Source organism: Mercenaria mercenaria, chromosome 5 (assembly GCF_021730395.1).
Source record: "Mercenaria mercenaria strain notata chromosome 5, MADL_Memer_1, whole genome shotgun sequence".
In the NCBI taxonomy this organism is placed as follows: Eukaryota; Metazoa; Mollusca; class Bivalvia; order Venerida; family Veneridae; genus Mercenaria; species Mercenaria mercenaria.
In genome coordinates this window covers 18,537,176-18,560,791 of record NC_069365.1, presented here as the reverse complement: position 1 = coordinate 18,560,791, position 23,616 = coordinate 18,537,176, and the positions used below count along the sequence as shown (strand labels likewise).

Sequence of the window (23,616 nt, the reverse complement as noted above, 5' to 3'; positions counted from 1 at the left end):
TTAGTATACATATGATTTAATGCCACAAAAGTTTTCATATTTTGATGACTTTGAATCTCTTCTTTGCTAGCTTAGGTCTTTTAGGTAGCCATTTTGTACGTAATAATCAAATTACCCAAAATTTAAGTATGTGAAACTTCCAACAAAATAGGTTATTTCGTTACACAGACTATTCAAATAAAGATGGCCTCCATTTTCCAAATTTCAAAATAACTGCCTTAAATTGAACCAAACATGTACATATGAAAGAAAGTCAAAAGTCAAAGCTATAACGGAAATCACATGATATTGATTTAAACATGTTGCAGAGGATTTAACCACTCACAAAATGACCTCCTGAAATTGGTTCCACGTATAAATATTGATAACTACTACTGTTCAAACATTCAGTATTATAAATTAAATCAAGTTTTCAAGGAATTGAAGTTTGAATATTCATATAAATCTAATAAAGATAGTGTCCTGTTAGTTTTAAACTAGCCGCTAGAAATAAGTTTGCAAACATGCATACGGATAAGATCTATTTCTGTAATAGAAGTCATTTGATTTTGTTCAAATAATTTCAATTGAAAACTACGTTACCAATATGAGCTAATTCTCTTGTTTTCACGACGGCACCATTTTCTAAATGCATACCGTAAAAGACGTTACAAAAATATAATTTAAATGCTGTTTTTATTTCTTTTAAAACTAAAGATGTTACTCTCATTTCATTCAAAGGATTTTTAATGAAGCTAAAATGTAATATCAATTTGTATCAGAAGGACTGTCTGATAGATGTTACATAATGCAGTGTAACCTAGTAAAATAACAATAAATAATAAATGGAGAATAGAACATATATTGAAATTGTCACTTTCTTTTAAAAGTCAAGTGAAATAGATCATTGTACAAACAGTTATGTTTTTAAACATTTGAAAGGATTTATAAAGTTTATGTTTAAATGCAAATTGCATTTTTCTGTCACAATTCATATAAGTATTTACGACCTCCTTTAAAAGTACAAATCCCTATATGATTACACAAACGGAAATGAGCATATACAGTTCTAAACCTATCCAAGCAATTCATGATACATATATCAATGTACCTTTTGGTGGTGCTTGAACGTTTCATCTGTTTCAGATATATCACAATGCCAAATCCCTTCAATATCCTTCAAAAAAGCCTTTCAATGCGTATTTCTCTGAAACAGTGCCCAACTTTTATGAATACATCTATAGTTATACATTAGCTTGACATTATGAACAGGTAGTACAGATCTTCACAAACGCTATAAAATGAGCAAGTCCTGGAATCAAGAAGTCGTGTATCGTATGTGTTTGTTGGTTGGTCGTATGAGTAATGAATAATTGGTATTGTTGTAATTAATATTTAAAGTAACGTATGCCTCAATCAATTTTAGGATGTGACTTAATGATATTACTACGAAACAAAGCACTCAACTAAAACGAGTGCTTAAAAATATGTCATAAAGACATCAATGCACCACTGGCGTGTTCCAAACAAATGATGCAGAATTTGTAAGTATGTTCATATGCATCTATAAACGTATGATGAACTTATTCTGATACTGATACCAAAAAGTGACTTTCCGCAACCTCTTATTTCAAATTTTAGAGTATATTTCCGACATATGATGTACATTAATGTTATAATGTGTTCTGTTGTGTAGTTCTGAAACATACGTTACCGAATTTAGATAAAGGTATTAAAAGTAGAATATTGAATTCTAGTAAGAACTCAGAATAGACAACAATGATACCATAAACACAATATGAACAAGGAGTCTCATTTATGTTTTCGTCAAAGAAATGTAATATGATTGCGAAATTTAGAAATTCTGTCCCACAGTATAAGTGATATTTGAAAATCACTATGGTGAAAGAAACAGTATTATTAAAAGAAGGAAGTTTTACCAAAAGTGACATTTTTTCGTTACCCATGCTGTACTGTATATATATGATATTCTATAAGTTCAAAATGTGCAGTGTTTATTTACACTGGGAACTGCATCAGCATTTTTGAACACATATTGCATATAAACCTATAATTTCAGTAATGAATCATACCTTCCATGAATATCAAAACAACGCATTGAAAATATAAAAACCTCTGTCTAGAAACCAACATAGTCCATCGAAACCCAAAAATTATCCTAGTTTTAATGTTACTTAATATTCCGTGTAATCTTTGTAACGTATGTTTCATAATGTATGTTTCATTTCATTTTTGCAATGCTGTAAACTGACTGAGTAGGTGCTTTGCAATGTCAATACGTATGATTTATTCATTAGCTTTGAATATTAATATACTAAATACGAATATTAATATATATTTCTCAATTAATTCGGTTTGCCAGAGCGTGTAGACATGTCAAGCATTTCAATGAACGTAATCAATATATTACAAGTAAACTTCTTCAGCAAGGCTACCGTTATTACAAATTGCGTAAATATTTTGCTAAATTTTACTATCGTAATTCTGATTTAGTTTTAAAATTCAATAGTAATTTAAAGACACTTCTGCGAGAAGGTATTTCTAAACCCGTTTTTTTATGGAGATGTGGTGTACAAACTTCGTAAGATCTTGGGTCATGGTAAATTTCCAAATGTATTTGGTAATATTATCAAACGTTTTATTAAAAGAGGTTACGACCCAACTGTTTTGAGACATACCGCATGTTTAGTGTTCAACCCGTTTACAGTTGGACACTACGCTTCCCTCTTTGATTGCGTCTGACGGAAGAGGGGGAGGACTCTATGATAAGCAGTTTTTAAATCCTACCAGGACTGAACTGTTTTGATATTTGTCTTCTGGCCTGTTTCGTCGGGCCCTTAAGGGTGTTTTATACACGAGCATTTTTGTGTTTTATATGCCATGCCTTTTTGTTTCCATTACGTGTGTAAGAGATTCACCTGGAGGGGATTACTTTTATTTACACTGTCCGGTGTGTTTGGAACATGGTGGGGGTAAGAGTGAGGTTGGGTGCGCACCATAAACTGGTTTAAGCTCCCCAGTGGTGTTTTGCCACTGACCGTTCCAAGGCGGTGCCCCACTGTGTTTTTTTGTTTGTTCTTTTTGTCCTTATGTGTTGGCTTTGTGTGTGTGGGTGTGTGTGTGTGTGTGTGTGTGTGTGTGGTGCACGCGTCTGCGTGCTGGGGGTTTCGTTTTTAGGAGGCTGCGTTTTTGGTATGTGGCATTCCCTGTTTGATATTTGTCTTTGTTTTTTATTGAGAAACAGCATTTGATTTATATGTATTACATTTGTATGCACGTTGTCTATAACCTAAACTGATTGCAAAGTATCTATCTATCTATCTACCTACCTACCTACCTACGTGTAGCTCGAGTGAGTGGGGTACTTTAACCCCAAAATTTTGGCAGAAATCGTTTAAATTTGGAATAAATTTTTACAGTGAGCATTTACTTGACTTGGAACAGTTATATAATATCTGACAGTCAGAACTGAAAGAATCTACTAAAACTTCGTGTGTAGCCAATAATACTTTCAAAGAGAGAGAATTTTGCAGTTTTTTATACACAAGGTTTACTCAAATGAGTATAATTTTGTTTGACATACGGTAGAAAGCGACATAAAAACACAAATAAGATAATGATCTTCATGCCTGCCTGTGTAAAACGGGATGTTCCCTACCCGAGGGATAGTGTGGAAAAATCAAAACTGTACCCAGGGTTGGGAAAACAACTGTCTTGCACAGGCAGACATGTACGATCATTTTCTTGCCTATCGCGTTCGAAATAGATCATGGTGACAAATAGATTTGTTTATTCCATGGCATTATAAAAAAGTTACAAGCATGATGTTAGTATTTGGTCCAACATGCTTCTTTCATTTTTTTTTTTGGAGATGGTAGGTTGGGGCATGCTGAATCCAAATCAAAATATGTTGGTCGTCAGGTAAATGCCTCTGATAGGGGCAAATACTAGGGTGAAAATGATCACACTATATGTTTCTTATTTCCGTTGATATCACTTTATAAAAATGTTTGTCTTTGGAGATATTTTAATAAATCATTTAATATTATTATCATTTCTCAGTAAATATCTATCAATAAAATGTAAAACTAGTTAAATATGTGTACTTTCCGGGGTTCAAAAAGGGGGGACATGAAGACAATTTAAAAAAGAAATTAAAAAGAAATATCTAACGTCATTCATGAACTAAGTATTAGTTTGAAAATTTTTGCTGAAATTTGTGATTTCTTTTCTATGAAATAGTTTCACTGTCTTAAAATTATCATTTAAGACAAAATAATTTGGGAAATTAAAACTTAATTAGCATGTCTACGATGAACAGAGTAACATCTATAACATATTTTATCCAGGTAAGATCAATTTGTCTCATAATTTTGAGATTGTTGTTACTTTTGCGTGCTTTTCCTATTACAGTCCTACTAAAATGTCCAAGATTTCAATTTCTCCCAGAATTTCTGGTCAGAGGGTTAATGAGTGGCGTGAAATTATAATAACATGGAATGCCAGAGAGTTACAGATAGCATCTTTAGATTGGCTTTTAATAGCCCTATCAAATTACCGGCACTCTTCTCCATGGTCAGCTTATGACATTGAGATGAACATTAGGTCAGGTGGTTTTATTGCATGAGGAATCAAGAAACAGATACAATTGTTGTATTTTGACTGAAATGTTGTAGGAAATCTCACACACTTGAAATTCAAGTAATACATATGAACCTATGAAAGTTAATAAAATAATCTTTACAATTAGCAGTTCATATTGGAGTAATAGTTTAAAGGCCCAGTAATACTTTGAATGTAATAATTACAAACAGCATTTATTTTACCTAGAAAGTTAACACTTTCTGACGAAATTGGCCTTTATTTGCTCAGAACATAATTTAGCGTTGCTTTTTAAAAGTTTAAATTATAAATCAGAAATATAGCATGTAGTATTTTTATTTCAATGATATTGCAAAACAGAGAGAAATGTCTTCTGTGCGTATGCAACCCATGATTACAATAGGTAACATTTAAAGCCCTGCTCCCGTGCTACCTTTTAACCTTGAATTGCCACTGACAAAAGCATGAAAATCCTGACTATGAACAGTGACTCCTGTCAAAATTGAGTCTACTTTTAAAATTCTATATTAAATACCTGTGGTTTTGCGTGCTAAAGTGTGGCACGTGGCCGTTACAGCTGTTACCTATTGTAATCATAGGTTGCATACACACAAAAGAATTTGAATAGTAGCGGAGCAGGTCTTTAACAGTTTTCTATGAAGAGACAACTAAAATTTCACAGAAAAATATATGGTAACATGCTGTAAGTTAATCCTAAGTGTTACTTGACCTTTAGAAAAGAAAACAATTATGTCATGATTATATGAAAAAAGCACTGCCTCAACTGGAATCGATCAAACATAACATTTAAAAAGAACTGTCTGATAATGGCACGGACCGTAGGACACAATTTTCAAGTCGACAGTAAATATATCATTCGGTATATCGCATGTTAACGAAAATGGATCGGTCCCGATTTTTATCGCTTCGCTCAAGATCTGTTCCCTATCAATTTAAAGGTACATTTTGGAATAAAGACAGGACTGCCCATATTTGTACTATTGTGCAAGAAGACATGCTAAAATACGTGGGAGCATAAATGTCACTATCTTCTCAATATCCCCTATTTTTATACAACCAAAATACTTTTAAAATTATCGCATAATTTCATAATTTTCCCACACAAATAGTCAAATGCCTTATGTGTGTACTCATTCTGTAAAAAAAGTCCATTAATTGATCTGCCTCTAATGCTTTTCAATTTATTGCAAGAGCTGTTTTATTAAGTTTTCTCATGACAAGGTACAAACATTGCAAAAATTAAATGATGTGCCTCCTATCAGTATAGCAAGTTACAATAACCCTTCATGTACTTCTTATTAAGTCATTTCAGGATACAGTTTCTTACATTTGCATAACTAGGTAAAAACAAAATGCATGCATTTTCACCTGATGTTTTTCATAACATATACTATAGAAAGTTTCATCAAAATTGCATTATCCTTTCTTTTGTACACTTATTGAAACAATTAGAAGGACATTCTGGTAGACGGAATTAAGCCATCTAGAAGAAGTTATAATCACTAAATAAGAATTAGCGAATAAATTGAATTCAATATTATGTATCGTCTCCTGTAGCAGCATAAGTACCGATTCGTATTAAAGCATGGACAGACAAACTGATGGAAGTAGTAAAACTATAAACCCTCTAGTGAAACAGGTAGGGACTTATACTAATTTTCTTAGTTTTATTGTGTATAATGATAATAAAAAAAAAACTTTCTCGAAAATAACTGTACTGTACTTCTAATTGTTTTTCCAGATAAATTTTGTTTGAAGAACATAACTGATAAAGACAAAAAATATATTATTACTCACCTGTAAAAAGTAATAAATATGACTAAATTTATTTTATAGCTCTTTGGAAATGATGAAAAAAAAAACATTCCCTGCTTTGTAGACAACAATATAAGACTTCTATAAATTTCTGCCGATTAGTAAAAAGGCATAAAACTTGTGGTCGGTAATTCATGTAAGATAAGGTCAAATAGCAGGTAATTAATGTGAGGATGTCAGCACGGCAGACCATGGAGATTTATGGGATATTAACAGTTACAGGTTATTTGCCTAGCTGAATAGCCCCTGCTAGATTTTAGTAACCTTGTCGGACATTTTGGTAGGACTGATTAATTAATGTATATTTTGCCTGCTAACATTAGTGGAAGAGTACTCCAGTATTTCATAATAATGTTGAATTAAATTACAACTATTTTTATCAAAAGAATGACAGCCGCCCGCATCGCTCAATAAGAAGACTACATGCCGATCATACAACCACCAGCTTTTGATATCAACAAATAGAACAATGTTGTTCAGCAGTGTATAACATACATGAGAAAGACTAAGACAGTCATATACATTTATAACTGTAGACCAGGCTGTTTTCTTAAAACTTAATAATTTAAAAAATGACAGTGCCTGAATACAGGGACAAGCTTATACCTAGAATAGTAGGTTGCATACATCATAAATTATTTGAGTATTTGTAATGGATTTTTGTGAGAGCAATATGTGTCGTAAATGGTGACTTTTTCCTTTCGTTTTGCAAAATTTTAAATTTTAATTTCCAATGTCTGACCTGGGGCCGTATTCATAAAGCATCTTAAGTATAAGTATAAAAAATTGATTATTTACTTAAGTATTACTTAGGTAAAAAATTTATTTTACTTAAGTATATTTGTTATTCATAAAACAGCTTAATAAGTAATTCTTGTTTTTTAGTGTGGACGAAAACATTAAAAAAAAACAATATTAATTTCATACAGATACAACATGCACAATTATGTTTAAAGTGCTTTTATTTTAAAAACAACACTTTAATCGTACTCACCACGCTATTTTTTTCTGACTTAAGTCATTTCTTACGTATCTTAAGTTTAAGCTGTTTTATGACTAGGACTTAAGTTTTTACTTAGACTTAAGCTGAAATCACCATAAACTTAAGTTAAATCTTCAACTTAAGTCAAAACTTATACTTAAGATGCTTTATGAATACGGCCCCTGGTCCATAATAATGACATCAGATTTAAAAAAAAAACGAACGAGAAAAATAAGAATCATTAAAAGAAAAAAAGCAGAAAGAAAAGAAATGAAAACGCACATAAGAAAGAAAATTTTGTCGACCATGACGTGAAAAAAACTCTTTTCGTTTTCAATTTGATGAGTGCGCAAAAAAGTTTTGATGAGCGTGCTTTCTCAAAACACACTAAACATATATTTCTCAAGCACATATTGATGGCTAACCAACAATGTTTTAAATGTAAGCATATCCAAATATTTTGTTCAGTGTGTTGCAATAATTATAGTCTGTGTAATAATATTGGCAGGAGCTGCGCGAATGTTACGCACAAATAACTAGTCTGCGTGAAATGTAAATCCCTCAGCGCAAATAACCAATCTGAGATTGGCGTAACGATTGGCAAATAGGACAACCTTACTCACATTTGTTAAACGCGCAAGGTATTAGCTGGAAATCACTATTACAGAGGAATGAGGACTCACAAGATAACAACACAGGCATTCTGGATTTCCTTTTACAATTACTGACTTACATTGATTAGAGAGACATTGAATTACATGGGACATTAATGGAAATGAAGTATTCTGAGAACATAGAAAACCTCGTTGCTGAATTGCTAAACCACAACTTTAGAGGCCACTTGGGCATTTTTGTTTAGAATGAACAAAATCCTAGCTTGCCGTTTTGGTGGACATATCTGAGAAAATTAACAGTGCTTCTGCAGTTCACGAGAGTTGTAATGGTGAGCTTTAGGATATATATCTCTATGCATTGCGGGGCATGCTGCTTTTATTATTTCATAATTTCATAGAACTATATGATCTAACAAATTGTGCACGTTTGGGAAATGTATATGTGGCAAATGTACATCAGTTGCCTTAGGAAGTCTTGCAAGAGATCAAAAGTAGCAACTTTGTGGTAAAGCAGTGAAACGGCAACTCCAATCAAGTGGGTAATGATCAAATGCAAGAATGGTTGAATTCAATTTGGAAGAAAGATGGTGGAATACCCGGTAAAACGAGAACCACTACAGCTTTGACTAGATGGTCTTTATCATACAACCTGAGGTCTCGCATAATTTCTTCTGACCAAGTGTATGTGCAAAGTCAATGACTAAAACATAACTGTGCACAAAGAAATATGACAGAACAAGCAAGCTCTGACAATAAAGCTGAAAATCAGTTCTATATAAATTTTGTTACAAATATATAATCTTGTTGATCCATATTTGCAAGGTGAAAGTTTGCTGAATGCAGACACTAAAGCCATTGCCACTGACACCATAGAAAGTTTTCTTCTCTTTTGCCTGCCCTGAAGTTAAGCATGGAACAAGTGGAGATAAATTCAGTGAGAATGTATCAAAAGTTTAGCGACATGCTACAATAAAGAAGAACAGTCCATCCACATTTGCTTCATTGTACATCACTGATATATCATCGAAGTCAACAGTTGAAAAGGGCAAAATATTAAAAGCAGATTGAAATACTCTGTATCGTTTAGTGACTGCATATAATGCAGGCAGAGATATTATAAATATAGATAAAATACTTAAACATGAATTGTTGCCAGTTACAGTATCCATTTCAGAAGCAAATGGAACTCTCAAGGCGGGCAAAGAATCCATATTGTTAGATAAACTTGTCAATGTCGTTGAAATGAGTGACCAAATAAACGTACGAGGAAAGTCTGAATATATTGTGGATGGCCAAGCGTAAATACAATGTCTGATAACACGTAGAAGGAGAAACATGCTAATTTATTATATTAATCCAGTATAGAACAAAGGAAAATATTATGAAAGAATAAAGGTATTATTTGACCGGTATAGGCATCACTCAATACAATCCTGCTCAAGGAAACAACGCACAAGGACATATCAACCAGTGAGCAGAGTAATTGAAAGTAGGGATGTTCCATTACCAAAAACCGTATCTAGCCTTTTAGCACTTCCTACAAATAAAGTTGACTTAGATATTTTTATCAGAAGAGCTGATAATGCAAGCCCTGACAGAAGAAGGTTAGTTTTTGTTGGTTGCTTTCAGGAAGAAGAAACCGTTGTAAGAATTGCCAGCTAACTTAATTTGGTTGCATAAGAGGCTAAGCGCGGGGCGTTTGACATAAGAATCATTCTTTATGCTGTTCACTGCAGTAACGCTATTTTTTTTTTTTGTTTCTGACAGAGATGCTGACGTGTTTTGATGTTATTATGCCACCTGCAAGAATTATATTAGTAGTTTATACTATGATAGAGTGAAAACATTTAACCTCAATTTAACCCTTACCCTTGACCTAAACTGACCAATACCGGCAAATTAAAAAACCCACAGGTTTTAACAAATTACTGTGAAAACATTTGGTTTGGTAAAGTTAAAAAACCACAGGTTTTTAAGTTAAAATAAAACATATATTTTACCTTTAAAGTATTTTAAAAACATTAATGAGACCTTTACACCCGGACTGAAAACAATTTATAGAATAGTTTTAGCCTCCAGTTTAAGGCCAATATTGACTTTACTAGCTAGTTTTGTAGTTATATAAGCAAGCGTGAACAAATATTGGTCTTTCATGCATTTATGTAACGAAATGTAATTTTAAATTCTACTACAAAAGGGGAAGTTTTGAAAGATTTAAAAATATTATCAAAAAAGGAAGGATTTATGAAAACACTAGAAAAGCCTGGTTTCACTTTTTCTTTATCATATTGTAATTTTTTAATACGCTTATGTCATTTTGCAACAGAACATGATAAAATTTTAAAATCTGTATATCAAGAATTACGTTGCTAAATGTTGTACAAACAACCGAATCACTCAACCGCATGATTATGGTATAATCCTAGGCATAGTTGAATATCATAATACTCTTATGTTGTCAGAATCTCTCAACCGTATGATTATGGTATAATCCTACGCATGGTTGGATATCATAATACTCTCATGTTGTTAGAATTACCGGACGGGTCAAAGTATACTTTAGAATCAATCTGTATACCCTGGCCTTGTCGGTTGCTTGCAGCACCCTTACCACTTAACAAAGATGTAATCAAAGGTATTCCGAGACTAGTAAGAATTGTACCCATGAAACCGCCGTCTTGTTTCTGTTTTTGTGTTAATTTAATTACGGTCATAATATTTTGAGCTATTTTTGAAGCTACCGGAAGTACTGTCCGAACTAGCAGACCCGCCAAAACTCAAAAAAATCCCCCATTTGACCTTGACTGACCATTTGTTGTTTTTTTTGAAATTGTAACTTCTAATCCCTTCTTATTCCTAATAGACTTTTCAACTTGATTAATCTGTGATTTTTGTTAAAAGTAAAAGAAAGTGTCCACGCAATTGTTCATATTTTTATCTTAAAGCACGTGGAATTTTATTATTATAGGCTCTTGCTAAGTTTTTCTTTTGTCCATCTGTTAAATTTTCTTTATGTTCAATATAATTTGATGCCATTTTATATATCAAATATATATTTTTTAAACAATAACAAGTTCATTTCCAACAGTATTTATTTCAACTGTTTCTTCATACAATACAATTGCGTAAACACGGTTATTAGCTCCTGGCGGAACATTTAACTTAGCTGTTAATGTAATATGCTTAGGATGTTCTGCAATTCCTTCCTTTTTAAATTCTAAGTTAAAATGAACAAATCCAAACAAACTTTGAAAATTTGACGTATTTAAGAGACTTCCAATAGTTTTATTAATTTGTTTAAGAGACTAATTAAGAACATCATCATAAATTCTTGATATACTTGTATATCCCGTTTCAGGATAAAAAAAAACACCATTACCAACTTCAAGACAGCAATATTTCAGCCTACAATCGTTATTTGCTGCATTAGCTTTAAATATATCTAATAAATGTGGATTATGTTCTTGTGAATTACTTTTATCAGGTCGTTGTAAATAAACAAACACATGTCCGTTTTTTACACCGGATGTTATTCTAAAAGTTATATCAGTTTGTTGTGTATCTGTTGACTGTGTTATCATTTCTCGGAGATATTTCCACCCTGTTTTTGTATATTTTTCAAAAATTTAATTAAATCCATTATCATTAAAATTTAAACGTGGAACCCACAAAATTAATTCAGTTACAATTAACAGATTAATGTGTTATTATTATTATTATTATTATTATACCAGATTTATATAGTGGCCTTTTCATGATGAATTTCCCGTTCAAAGGCGCTTTACATAGTTCAAATGCAGCCATACAAAGCGCATAATTCATCCTCTACTAGTACAGACACAGAGCGATCTGACCAGAGGGACAGAGTAAGACAAAGCCCCCACGACAGAGAGATCAGAAATCAAATACAGGCTTGTCCGGCTAACTTAGCCTACTCGTTGCAAATAGACAGCCTGGTGCCCAGTGTATAGCACTGATACACGCAAGGTTTGCCTGGGTTCCTGACCAGTACACCTCTAGTTGGGTGGGAAACACTGGAAAGCGTTTCTGAAAATTCCCGAGTAGCTGCCAGGGATCGAACCTCCGACCTCAGGATTGGAAGGCGAGTGTGCAAACCACTAAGCTATCCTTCCACCCATTTTTAAAATGTGTGAAGAGGGTCATGATGACTCTGGATCGCCACCTTTTGTTTTAATAATCACCATTCAAAACCGGTTACTGAAGGAGCTCTTATCCTGTTGTAAGTACCTATTGTAGCTTATGTCTTGCTGTTATATTAATATACTTATTGCGATTTAATCTCCTTTTGTGTCCCTTCAGTTCTGCACATGGAAGAAGAAGGTCGTAAATAGATGCCAGGGTTGATTTTGCTTCTAATTGAATCCTCGATTGTTTATACTTGCTGATGTTTAATATATGGACGTAATTATTCTATGTCCATTTAGATATTGTGAGGAAATACTTAAATAGTATTTAGAGATTTTTGTTGAGTGATTTAGATCTATCAGTTATGCAGTTTATATAGCAGGGAGGTAGGCTGATATCATTTTCTTATTTTTAATATAGTTTGTATTTATTGTACGGATATATCTGTGTAATTACCGAAAGGCTTAAACGTTAAATTGATAAATAGCTTTTCTGTTATACTTTGCAGTTATCATAATGACTATTTGTTTTTTTGACCTGTTACAGTTTAATCCTGGAGTATTGAGGTGCCTATTTGTGTGTTACTGGAGGTATACACTTAAAACGAGAGGTAAAAGAACAAGTCGATACTCGAATGTAATATGAATTATTAAATTGGTAATATGTCTTTCAAATTTATGCAGGTAATTATGTGGTTTCCCCAGTGAATTTTGATAAGGGGGCAAGGGACAGTAAATTTGAAAACTCCACAACTCTGCGCTGATACCAGTGCGAAAAAAATCATAAAAAATCAGATTTCGACAAATTCAAGATAATTGTTGAGCGAATGTCTTGCATAGACATAGCGCTTCATTATGTGACATTTTCAGTCTGCCGATTCTGTTGCTTCTGTGATAATAACGAGTAAAACGCAGGTTTCAGGACACTAAATTTTTAGACAAAAATGGCCCAAAATGCACACCTTGCGCGACCTGTACCGTATTATCTGCAAATGACTGACCTAAAACACATGCATATTTTAAAGCATGTTGCCAGACGAAAATAATGGTGGGAAGAAAAGTGTCTCATAACCGTTTACTTTTTCCGCAAATTTGAGCTGAAGCTGGATGGATGGATGACCGTTTCCAATTCGTCTGACTTCCGTTACCTCAGGTAAAGTTTTAGACCCGGCCGTCTACATGGAGCAAGGAAAGTCGATACATGCACATATTTATTTTACACAATAATCACTCGTACGCAGGAATCCTTAGTTCTATAAACATCATAAATAACCAGTTGAATATATATGCCTGTAAAGTACATATGTCTATTTTATTTAAAAAACGTACCCGGGCCAAATGCGAAACTGGCCCCTGCCACTTAACAATGCATTCCGTTGTAATACATGGTTAAAAATAGACATGTGTAAACATCCATGCTAGCGGTGTAGCAGACGATTTCTGTACACGAAGCGGCGAGTTATTCATGTAGTCTGTTACACTATATGTAGTATAAACACGTAGAGGAGTCTATTATTCATGATACCTGCTTACAAACAGAAGGTTAAAGCAACTTTATCAGACTTAATCTCGCTGAAAATAAAGTGAAGTACGGATCAAGTAATTAATGCGCATTTGTGAGTTAAATAAGTAAGTTCGCTTTTCAATAAACCACCATTTCTTGCAGTATGTTTGTTTTTGGTCATGTAGGCTAATGTATATGGTTTGTATATATATTGAATAATACTGGTAATACAGCAATCGAATGAATGAATAAATATAAAGCAAGTTGGCTTCAAAAAAAAAAGAAAAAAAAAGGAAAGTAGTTATAACTTATTGGCATTTGTAGAAGGATGACTGTTTTCAGATCTTAATATTTAGTTAGCCTATCAGATCTTAATCTATAGTTAGCCCAGAAGGTAATGTCTGATTGTATCAGCCCGTATTGGCCCAGAAAGAAGGGTGCCATCATTTTGCATTGTATTGGATTATAACTGGATTTTGAATTTATAATTACTGTACTGGTGGCAGTTGTCAAGACTTTTTCCACGTTGTTCCAAATTCTCGACATGTGGCGGTTAGATCAGCCTCCTCCAGTATATCTTAACGTTGTGTAATAAGAAGTTTGTTTGTTTCAAGTATACTGTATTAGGCCTTTGTTCGTTCCCGGAGCCTCCACATCTGCATTTTAAACATATACTTTATATCACATGTATTTGAATATTGACATTTATGTGAAGCTGTGACCAATATATGCCAACCATTAATTAAAACGAAATTAGATATTAATTGCTTGCTCTAGTAAAATGGTTAATAGTAAAAGTAATGTATTCATACAACTGTTTTGAGTTGTTCCTTTAAGTATTATTAATTTCTGTGCTAAGCTATCTTCAGTAATGTGTTTTTAATGCTTACCATTCAAAACCGGTTACTGAAAGAGCTCCTATCCTGTTGTAAGGACCCGTTTTAGCTTATGTCTTTCTGGTATATTAATATATTTGTGGCGATTTAATCTCCTTTAGGTACCTTCAGTTCTGCACATGGAAGAAGAAGGTCCTTTGCAAATAGATGCCAGGGTTGATTTTGCTTCTAATCGAAGGAATCCTCGATTGTTTATATTTTATCCCACCCTCCACTCCCCTTATTTTGTTTGTGTTCTCCTTTTTCTTTATTTTTTCAGGTACATCTTATGTGTTCAAGTTCAGCCTACACCTTCCTTGCCTTCTGTCGTTACAACTTAACATGGAATATGGGCAGTTTTCACATGCTGATTTATTGACATGACAGTGTTTGTTTTCCAGAACTGTGAAATGTGAATGTTACGTATACAAACGTTTAACGTAGTCACTGATTCTGTATATCTGTTTTTGTATACATGATCTCCGTTGAATTCTGATCCCAGGTTCGGCGATTAGGTCAGCCCCCGCCAGTATGTCTTAACGTTGTGTAATAAGAAGTTTGTTTGTGTCAAGTATACTGTATTAGGCCTCTGTTCCCAGGGCCTCCACATCTGCATTTTAAACATATACTTTTGTATTTGTATATTCATATGTATTTGTATATTGACATTTATGTGAAGTTGTGACCAATTTCTGCCAACCATTAATGTAAGCGAATTTAGATATTAATTGCTTGCTCTAGTAAAATGGTTGATAGTAATAGTAATGTATTCATACACTTGTTTTGAGTTGTTCTTTTTAGTATTATTAATTTCTGTGCCAAGCTATCTTCAGTAATGAAATTGAAAGGTCTATTAGGAATAAGAAGAGATTAGAAATTACAATTTCAAAGGAAAAATACAAATGGTCAGTCAAGGTCAAAATGGGGGATTTTTGGAAGCTTTGGTGGGTCTGTTAGGTCAAACAGTACTTCCGGTAACTGCAAAAAAAGCTCCAAAAATATTAGGACCGTTAGGTGTTGGAGCTTTGTGCGATCTTGCCAGTACTGGTGTTAGTAAAATAAATGGAAATGGTATGATTTTGGTAGCTAATGATAAGAGAAATATGATATCACCATATCTTACACCTAATCAAAGAAAACAAGAGAAACTGGTGTAATTAAATTAACACAAAAACAAAACAAGACGGTGGTTTCATGGGTACAATTCTTGCTAGTCTCGGAATACCTTTGATTGCATCTTTGTTAAGTAGTAAGGGTGCTGCAAGCAACTGACAAGGCCAGGGTATACAGACTGATTCTCAACGAAGACCTTACAGACGAATTCCTAATGTAAATTAAAACATATAAGATTTATAAACAAACCTATTTCTAACTTTGAAATTGAGCAATGGGTAAAGCAATTAAAACTTTAGGGGTGTATTTAGTAAAAATAATTTACCGAAAACAAAAGGACCAAAGGTCGAATGCGGAATAATCAATTTAGATAATTCTATCGGACCCGGAACACATTGGGTTTGTTATGTAGATAAAATATACTTTGACCAGTTCGGTTTACCACCACCAAAAGAAGTAATCAATTACATCCCGAATGTATAATACAATAACATACAATATCAAGACAAAACAAGTGTATTATGCGGTTACTATTGTTTATTTTTCATAAAAATGTTACAAGATGTTATAACAATGTATGATTTATTGTATAAAATACTGAGAGTTAACAATCATAAGGATAATGAACAAATAATTATTTCCTATTTCACACATTACTAACACCGCTAGAGATCTCCAACAATGAGTAGGATTATACCATAATCATACGGTTGAGTGATTCTAACAACATGAGAGTATTATGATATTCAACCATGCGTAGGATTATACAATAATCATACGGTTGAGTGATTCTAACAACATGAGAGTATTATGACATTCAACCATTCGTAGGATCATACGGTTGTGTGATTCGGTTGTTTGTACAACATTTAGCAACGTAATTCTTGAAATACTTGTTTGATAGTAAATATATTCAATAGATAAAGCACATTTTAAAATTTTATTATGTTCTGTTGCAAAATGATATAAGCGTATTAAAAATTACAATAAAGAATAAGTGAAACCATGCTTTTCTAGTATTTTCATAAGTCCTTCCTTTCTTGATAATATTTTTAAATCTTTCAAAACATCCCCTTTTGTGGTAGAATTTAAAATTACATTTCGTTTGTCAGAGTTAATCAATTTATCAAGTGTGTTCAAAGGTTCAATACATTTATCCACTGTTGGCTCTCCTTCTTCGTATTTACATTCTCCATTGATTCTTCTCTCTTCTGAATATGACAGTTTAACATATTTTTTAATTTTATTATATTTAATCGGTTTTGATGTGGGTGTCCTCGTTGTTTTAGATGTATTTTGTTTCATATTTGTTGATGGTACTTCTGGAAGTTTATTCCCCAGTAGTTTTAATTCTAATGCTTCAATATCTTGTAGTTGTTGTTGTTGCTACTGCAAATGTTATCCCTGAAAATAAAAAAAGAAAATTATGTTTCTATGGAATAAGGTCAACGTTAACAAAACAAATATACAAAAAGTAAATCTTATAGTTTTAAAAGTCATGTACCACTTACCTGTTCTGCAAAGTATACATAGATGTTTACATCAATATAAAAATATTCAAATGGCGGGTAAATAGTTAGACAAATAAATATTTTTCTGAAGTTAGTACAAAGAAAGAAAAATAAAACTTACATTTTAGTCGTTTAAATTCTCCTTCTTTCCGTCGTACACAGTAGCCGTAGCTTATTAATGCAAACAATGTTCTGGCGCTGTTAATCAACTAAAGTGATGAGTTCTTATGAATTACAGGGAAAACAGGGTGCAATAAGCTATATTTAAATCCTTCTCATAAATGCTATATTTAAATCCTTCTCATAAATGCTGGAAAACCGATCTTTGTTCACGCTTGCAGATATGAATACAAAACTAGCTAGTAAAGTCAGTTTTGGCTTTAAACTGGAAGCTAAAACTATTCTGTAAATTGTTTTCAGTCCGGATTTAAAGCCCTCGTTAAGTTTGTTTGTTTTGGGTTTAACGCCGTTTTTTCAACAGTATTTCAGTCATGTAACGGCGGGCAGTTAACCTAACCAGTGTTCCTGGATTCTGTACCAGTACAAACCTGTTCTCCGCAAGTAACTGCCTTCCCCACATGAATGAGCAGAGGTGGAGGACTAATGATTTCAGACACAATGTCGTTTATCAAATAGTCACGGAGAACATACGCCCCGCCCGAGGATCGAACTCGCGACTCCGCGATCTGTAGACCAACGCTCTTACCTACTGAGCTAAGCGGGCGGGCTCCCTCGTTAAGGTTTTTAAAATATTTTAAGGGTAAAATATATGTTTTCTTTTAACTTAAAAACCTGTGTATTTTTTTAATTTACCAAACCAAATGTTTTCACAGTAATTTGTTAAAACCTGTGGGTTTTTTTAATTTGCCGGTATTGGTCAGTTTAGGTCAAGGGTAAGGGTTAAAATGAAGTTAAACTGTTCGCTCCATCATAGTATAAACTACTTAAATGCAACAGTTCGGATGATGACTTGAACAGCGAAAAAAAGAATATATATTAATGTCAACAATCTGTTAGATAGATCATTGATAACTAAAACGTTGCGTAGAAATTTGCTTACCATTAATGCACGCACTGGCTATGATACAACATCATATACAACAATAGCTATGCAATTATAACAACGCCTAAATCATTTAATTTTTTTTCTCCAAAAATAGTCAATAGTTTTCTCTTTTTTTTGCTCTTAAATGATCACATATTTAGATCAAAAGCTATTTATTTTTGAAAAAGTGTTGTTTTTTAATTTATTACTATGTTATACATTTGTACATTGCACTGATAAAGAAACCCAGATATTGTTTTGGTATTTTTGATACTGTTACATATTTGTATTATAAAATATCTATCTTAATTTGGCAGCCATTTTGTTTTCCTCCATTTTGACCTATAAAAAGTCATTTGTCATATGGCCAACATATATGTTTGAACTTGGCAGATCCAAATTATACTATAAACTTGTTTGGGACAAAATACTAACAAAAATGTCTGTACCTCTTACATGTATTGAAATCTTGACTAGACTAATAGTTTATCTATTTAATGTTACCTTTTTCATCTCAGGGTTTATATCCATAGCTTTTTAGTCAAATGATAAATGTTAAATGTTAAGATATTTAATTTTTATAAATAAATAAAATATTAGACAACTAATATTTATTTCAAAGAAAGAAAAAAATACCTGTGTTTCATTGCAATACAAACAAAACAGCACACCTCATCATGCTCCTCGCAGTACATCTCTATCATTTTCCCATGATGTTCCTCACAAATATCCACTGGTATTACAGTCGGCGATGATGTAGGTAGATAGTTTTGACTTTGTCCGGGTTTCATGCCATTTACGTCTAATACAGTGTGGTTTTTTATGTACCTGTTGTGACCGTCTAGACATCTTTGACAAAAAAGTGTCCGGCAGTCGGCACATTTATACAATGCTTCGGTAATTTTACTTTCCTCAGAGCACGGAATACACGGAAAATTGTGTATTACATCTGATGCTTCGATCACTGATTTTGTTAACTGTCCACCGGTCGCCATTTTGTTGTGTACTGATAACGCCTTATCGGCATATTTAAGTAAGACAAAATGTGTGCATATAAAATAAACTTTATAAGCTTAAGAGTTGATAAATTTCGTGTACATACCACAGATAAAACGGATGAGTTGAACGCCGCTAAATTAGCATTATCCATCTTAAAATATATCAACATCAACTGAACTAAATTCTGTATAATTCCCAAAAAAGCTCAGTTTGTTTGTTTGATATCTTTTTTGTCATTTTTAGTAGGTGATATTTCTTTGCATGAAGTTATTAATCTACAACTAATCTACTTGTACACTTGTCAAAAACGGAGGACGAATGACATAACTCAGTTAAACCTTGTTTGCTATAATATTGTTTGCTTGCATTCTATACCTTTTATGATCCGAAGATATTTGATCATATCGAAAAACATATAGAACGGCATTTGAGAATATTTTATTTTTGAAACAAAGTATACTGTTTACGATAAGTTAAGGTTTTACTTAAGAAAACAAAGTTGTATTGTCAATAAAATTTATTCCATGAATTCCATATGCAGACAACCCTTTCCAGTATGCTACCTGCGAACAGAGAACAACCTAACCTAATTACTTTCATTTCCATTTTAAATATTTATAGCGTACTGTAACCTGTGAAAAAGACCACCTGTAAATGTAAAGAACTTTTAGATGAGTTTGACTGTATTGGAATCAGTAAGTTTCGGTCGCATAGATCTCACAGACTCAGAACACATCAAAGAAACCTAGTTTATCGTATATTCACAGACGACCATTTAGACATACAGACCGGCACATGTTGGTGGTAATACAGTTATCAGATGCCAATAACAATTCGAAAGTTTTTTGTTTTTCTATTTTTATTTCTCAAATTGTACGTTGTATTGCAGTTTACGAAAAAAAATTCAAATCAGTCTTTTACAAATTTGACGATGATGTTTTGTTTAGAAAAATGCCACTTACTTTTTAATAATTCTCTATCAACCGTAGACCTTCTCTAACAGTACTGATCTTTATAAAGTCGTGTGTCTTCTGTATCTGAATCTGAAATGTGAGATATGAACTTATTTATCGTACCTTCATGCAAAATAAAGGCAAAAATCAAGGGGTCAAATAAATTTTTTGCTTTATCAGGTCAGTGACTTCATAAAGTTTGGCGGACTACTTTTTGGACTTTTTTTAAACGACACTATCTTTTTTTTTGAGAATAACTGCTAAAAGACATATGTTTGCAATTATTCTTATAAACGCGCTTTTATTAGGTACAAGAGTTCATTTACAAATGTATAGTATATGCATACCGTATTTGCAATTACTACCAAGAGTTTTTATAACGGAAACGGAAAGTGACTCGTGTATAGCGTTTGTTCAGGATTTCAGCTTTCTGCACTTCAATCTAGGGATATATTTCATCTGGAGTGGAATGTTATTGCATAAAATCATCGAGGAAACGGTTTGCCTATTTGATTTGTCAAGCGGCGTTATGGTGTGTGTATAAGTCACATCTATCATTTGTTTGGTGAGGATGAGTAATCCGACATGCAAAAGAACTTCGGACAAAACTTCACTTGGCAGCGAGTTAAAATTATTCATTAATGTTTAGCAGAACAGAGAGTTCAGGCACAAAGCAAAATAAGGTTAGTCTTTGTTTTTATTGAGCCTGTTTATGGACGGTAGTGGAAATACATGCTACCGTCCACGCCCTCTAGCCCTGGGTTGAGCAGAACTCAACATTTACACATGCTAAAAGTACAATAAAACAGTTTAGAGACATCCGCAAATGTATTCAAACGGCGGTGAACATAGAACCTTCAATGACTGAGTGACTCGGATCTAGTTGATGGTAAATTTTAAATTTTAATTAAAGAATGATTTTAGAAGGTAGGATAAATATAACAGCAGAGCCTCAACTTTTATATTTTCCCCGACTCACTTAATAAATTTGAATTTATAAGACATTGACCTAATATTCTCTATTTCTCTTCCTTACAAAATGTACTATTTTTTCTATTTATAGTGTGTTCTACTAATATCGAAGTGAGAAACATGTAATTATCTTAGGCCAGTGTTTTTTATCTTTAGTTTTACCCGACCCTCCTGCCCTAAAATTTGGGAAGGTGAAAAAAAAACGTCAGATTAAAAACCCAAACTCAAGTGTCCAAAATGATGCACACACAGTCATCATAGACGGTAAACTTACTTTTTATGTTGATGTTTTCATAGTACTGGGTATTTTACCCTTTTTCAGGAAAATTAATAAATGTGAAGTTTTTTTTATTTTTTAAAAATAATAGTAAAATGAAGGGCAGGACTATCAGAAAACAGATTCCTTACTGATTGTACATGAAAATTATATTTAACAAAACATATGTATTTAAACAACGATGAATATAGACTGTGAAATGATAAAACAATAAATGCATAACTCCTTCATGTTTGCTGCAAAAAAGTTTTATTTAAGTATTTTATTTATAAGGGTTATACTGTTTCTCTGCACATTTTTGCTGACAGGTACAAATGTATTATCTTTAAACCATCAAAAATGTATGTAAAGTAAATGGTAAAGTGTATTTTTAATTGCTGATATCTTACTATTTAAAGTCAAAGAAAATTTTTTTAACGTGAGAAAAAAAAATATCACGATTGTCCTTAACTTCTATCTGCCAACTTGTTTCACAGATGGGGTTTGTTTAGCAATGTTCAATTCTTGTTCAACAGTTTATTGTATTACATTGTGTAAGGATATAAAATTAGTGACCTTAATCACTAAACATATAAAGATAATGGGATATAGCTGGATTTGAAACAGTATCTACCCGGCACCAACAAGCCTTCTTGAATAAAAATACAAGAACAATAAAATGCATATTTCGAACATGTTGAGAACAACTGAGCACAGGGTACACCAGGTTAGCTTTTATGATCAACCACTGTCTGTCGTCTGGCTGCAATTGTTTGCCTTGTGAACAGGGATGTGGCTATAGTCTGATTCAATAATCATCATTTTATTTGGTGAGTGTGATGCCTTGTTGGTAGTTTCAGTTCAGGTTGAACAGGGCTGCGTTTGAAGTTTTGCAAAAATACTTTACAATCGAGGACACTTCTTTGATTTTAGTCCCTCCTTCTGCTCTACCTTTTTTCCAAAAAAAAAAAATCGGTAAAAGTAATAATAACAAAAATTAGCATCATCTTCCACTTTATCTTGATTTATGGTCTATTTGCAGTTAATAATCTATTAATGATATTGAACTTTTTTAGATAACCGTATTTGATGTCAAAATATACGCAGGTCTAGTTACAAGTAGTCAAAATATAACAAAGTCCTTATCTTTCTTTCTTTACTCATGCCTTTTTCATTTTATTTGCTTTTACTCTTCTGCATTTTTGTACATATTTGTAGCAGTATATCGAAATATGCATGCTTCTATTGCATATAAGATAAACAAAATATGACTTCATATTAATTTTAAGATGGCACAGAATCAAGCGGATGGAAAATAATTTAAGGGGTTGTTGTTACATAACTGTCTTGCATAAAAGCTAACACCCCTCCTGCGTTTTCTTTTCCATACTAGAGATGAAAGATATGGTTCTTGCTCTGAAGTTTAACACTCTAGAAAATGTCGAAATGTAGCACACATGCATATACGCAGGTATGTGTATTGTATATATTAAAACTATAGACTGATTTAATAGTGCTCAACCTATATGTGTCATAAATAACAATAAAAACACAGAACTCGCTGCAAAAGTACTTGCACACTGCCGTTTTAGATACATAATACTAAATTCTAGCTATAATCAAAAGTCGTGTGTTAAAGGAAATATGTGATTAGAAGACAAATAATGAAACTCAGAAGTAATTTGAAGAAGAAGCAGATACTGGCATTCGTTTGGTGCTGCTGTGCTCCTTGATACCCCAACTGTTTGCGCAGTTTTATATGACTGTAAGACTTTTTCAGACACTATAAGAACAACCATGACATTTTATCAATGCATGCTCGAAAACAAATACCTACTGGATATACAAATTATCTTGAATATTTACACGGCGTTACATGATATTTCGATCCAAATATATTTTTTTTTAGATTCTCTAACAAACACTAGGTCAAATTATAGAAACAACCTTATTTATTATTTACTAGATAGTTTATTTCAATTTTATTTTATTTTCGAAATAACATCTATACAATGAGAGTTCTCGCATAGAAAACAGAACAGTTTACTCTCAACATGATATATATTTCCGCTCCTTGAAGTCATTTTCAATGTTTACTTTATAACTGTGGCTTATAAAATCAGTGTCTTTTTTGGGGAGCATGTAGTATATTTCGTTACATCCAAAGCCGTTTCTTTGAAGTTTTAACAGCTACTTGTTCAAATGAATC

The 23,616-nt window shown here is 32.8% G+C and overlaps 1 long non-coding RNA gene across 1 annotated transcript in view; it reads right to left on the bottom strand.

Moving 5' to 3' along the window:
* LOC123558803 (uncharacterized) overlaps nt 1-19,313 on the bottom strand; it is an 84,872-nt gene extending 65,559 nt beyond the window's left edge. Inside the window, exon 1 of the long non-coding RNA XR_008370891.1 lies at nt 18,864-19,313. This is a non-coding gene — a long non-coding RNA (uncharacterized LOC123558803). The remainder of the gene's footprint in view (nt 1-18,863) is intronic.
* Nucleotides 19,314-23,616: the final 4,303 nt, after the last annotated feature.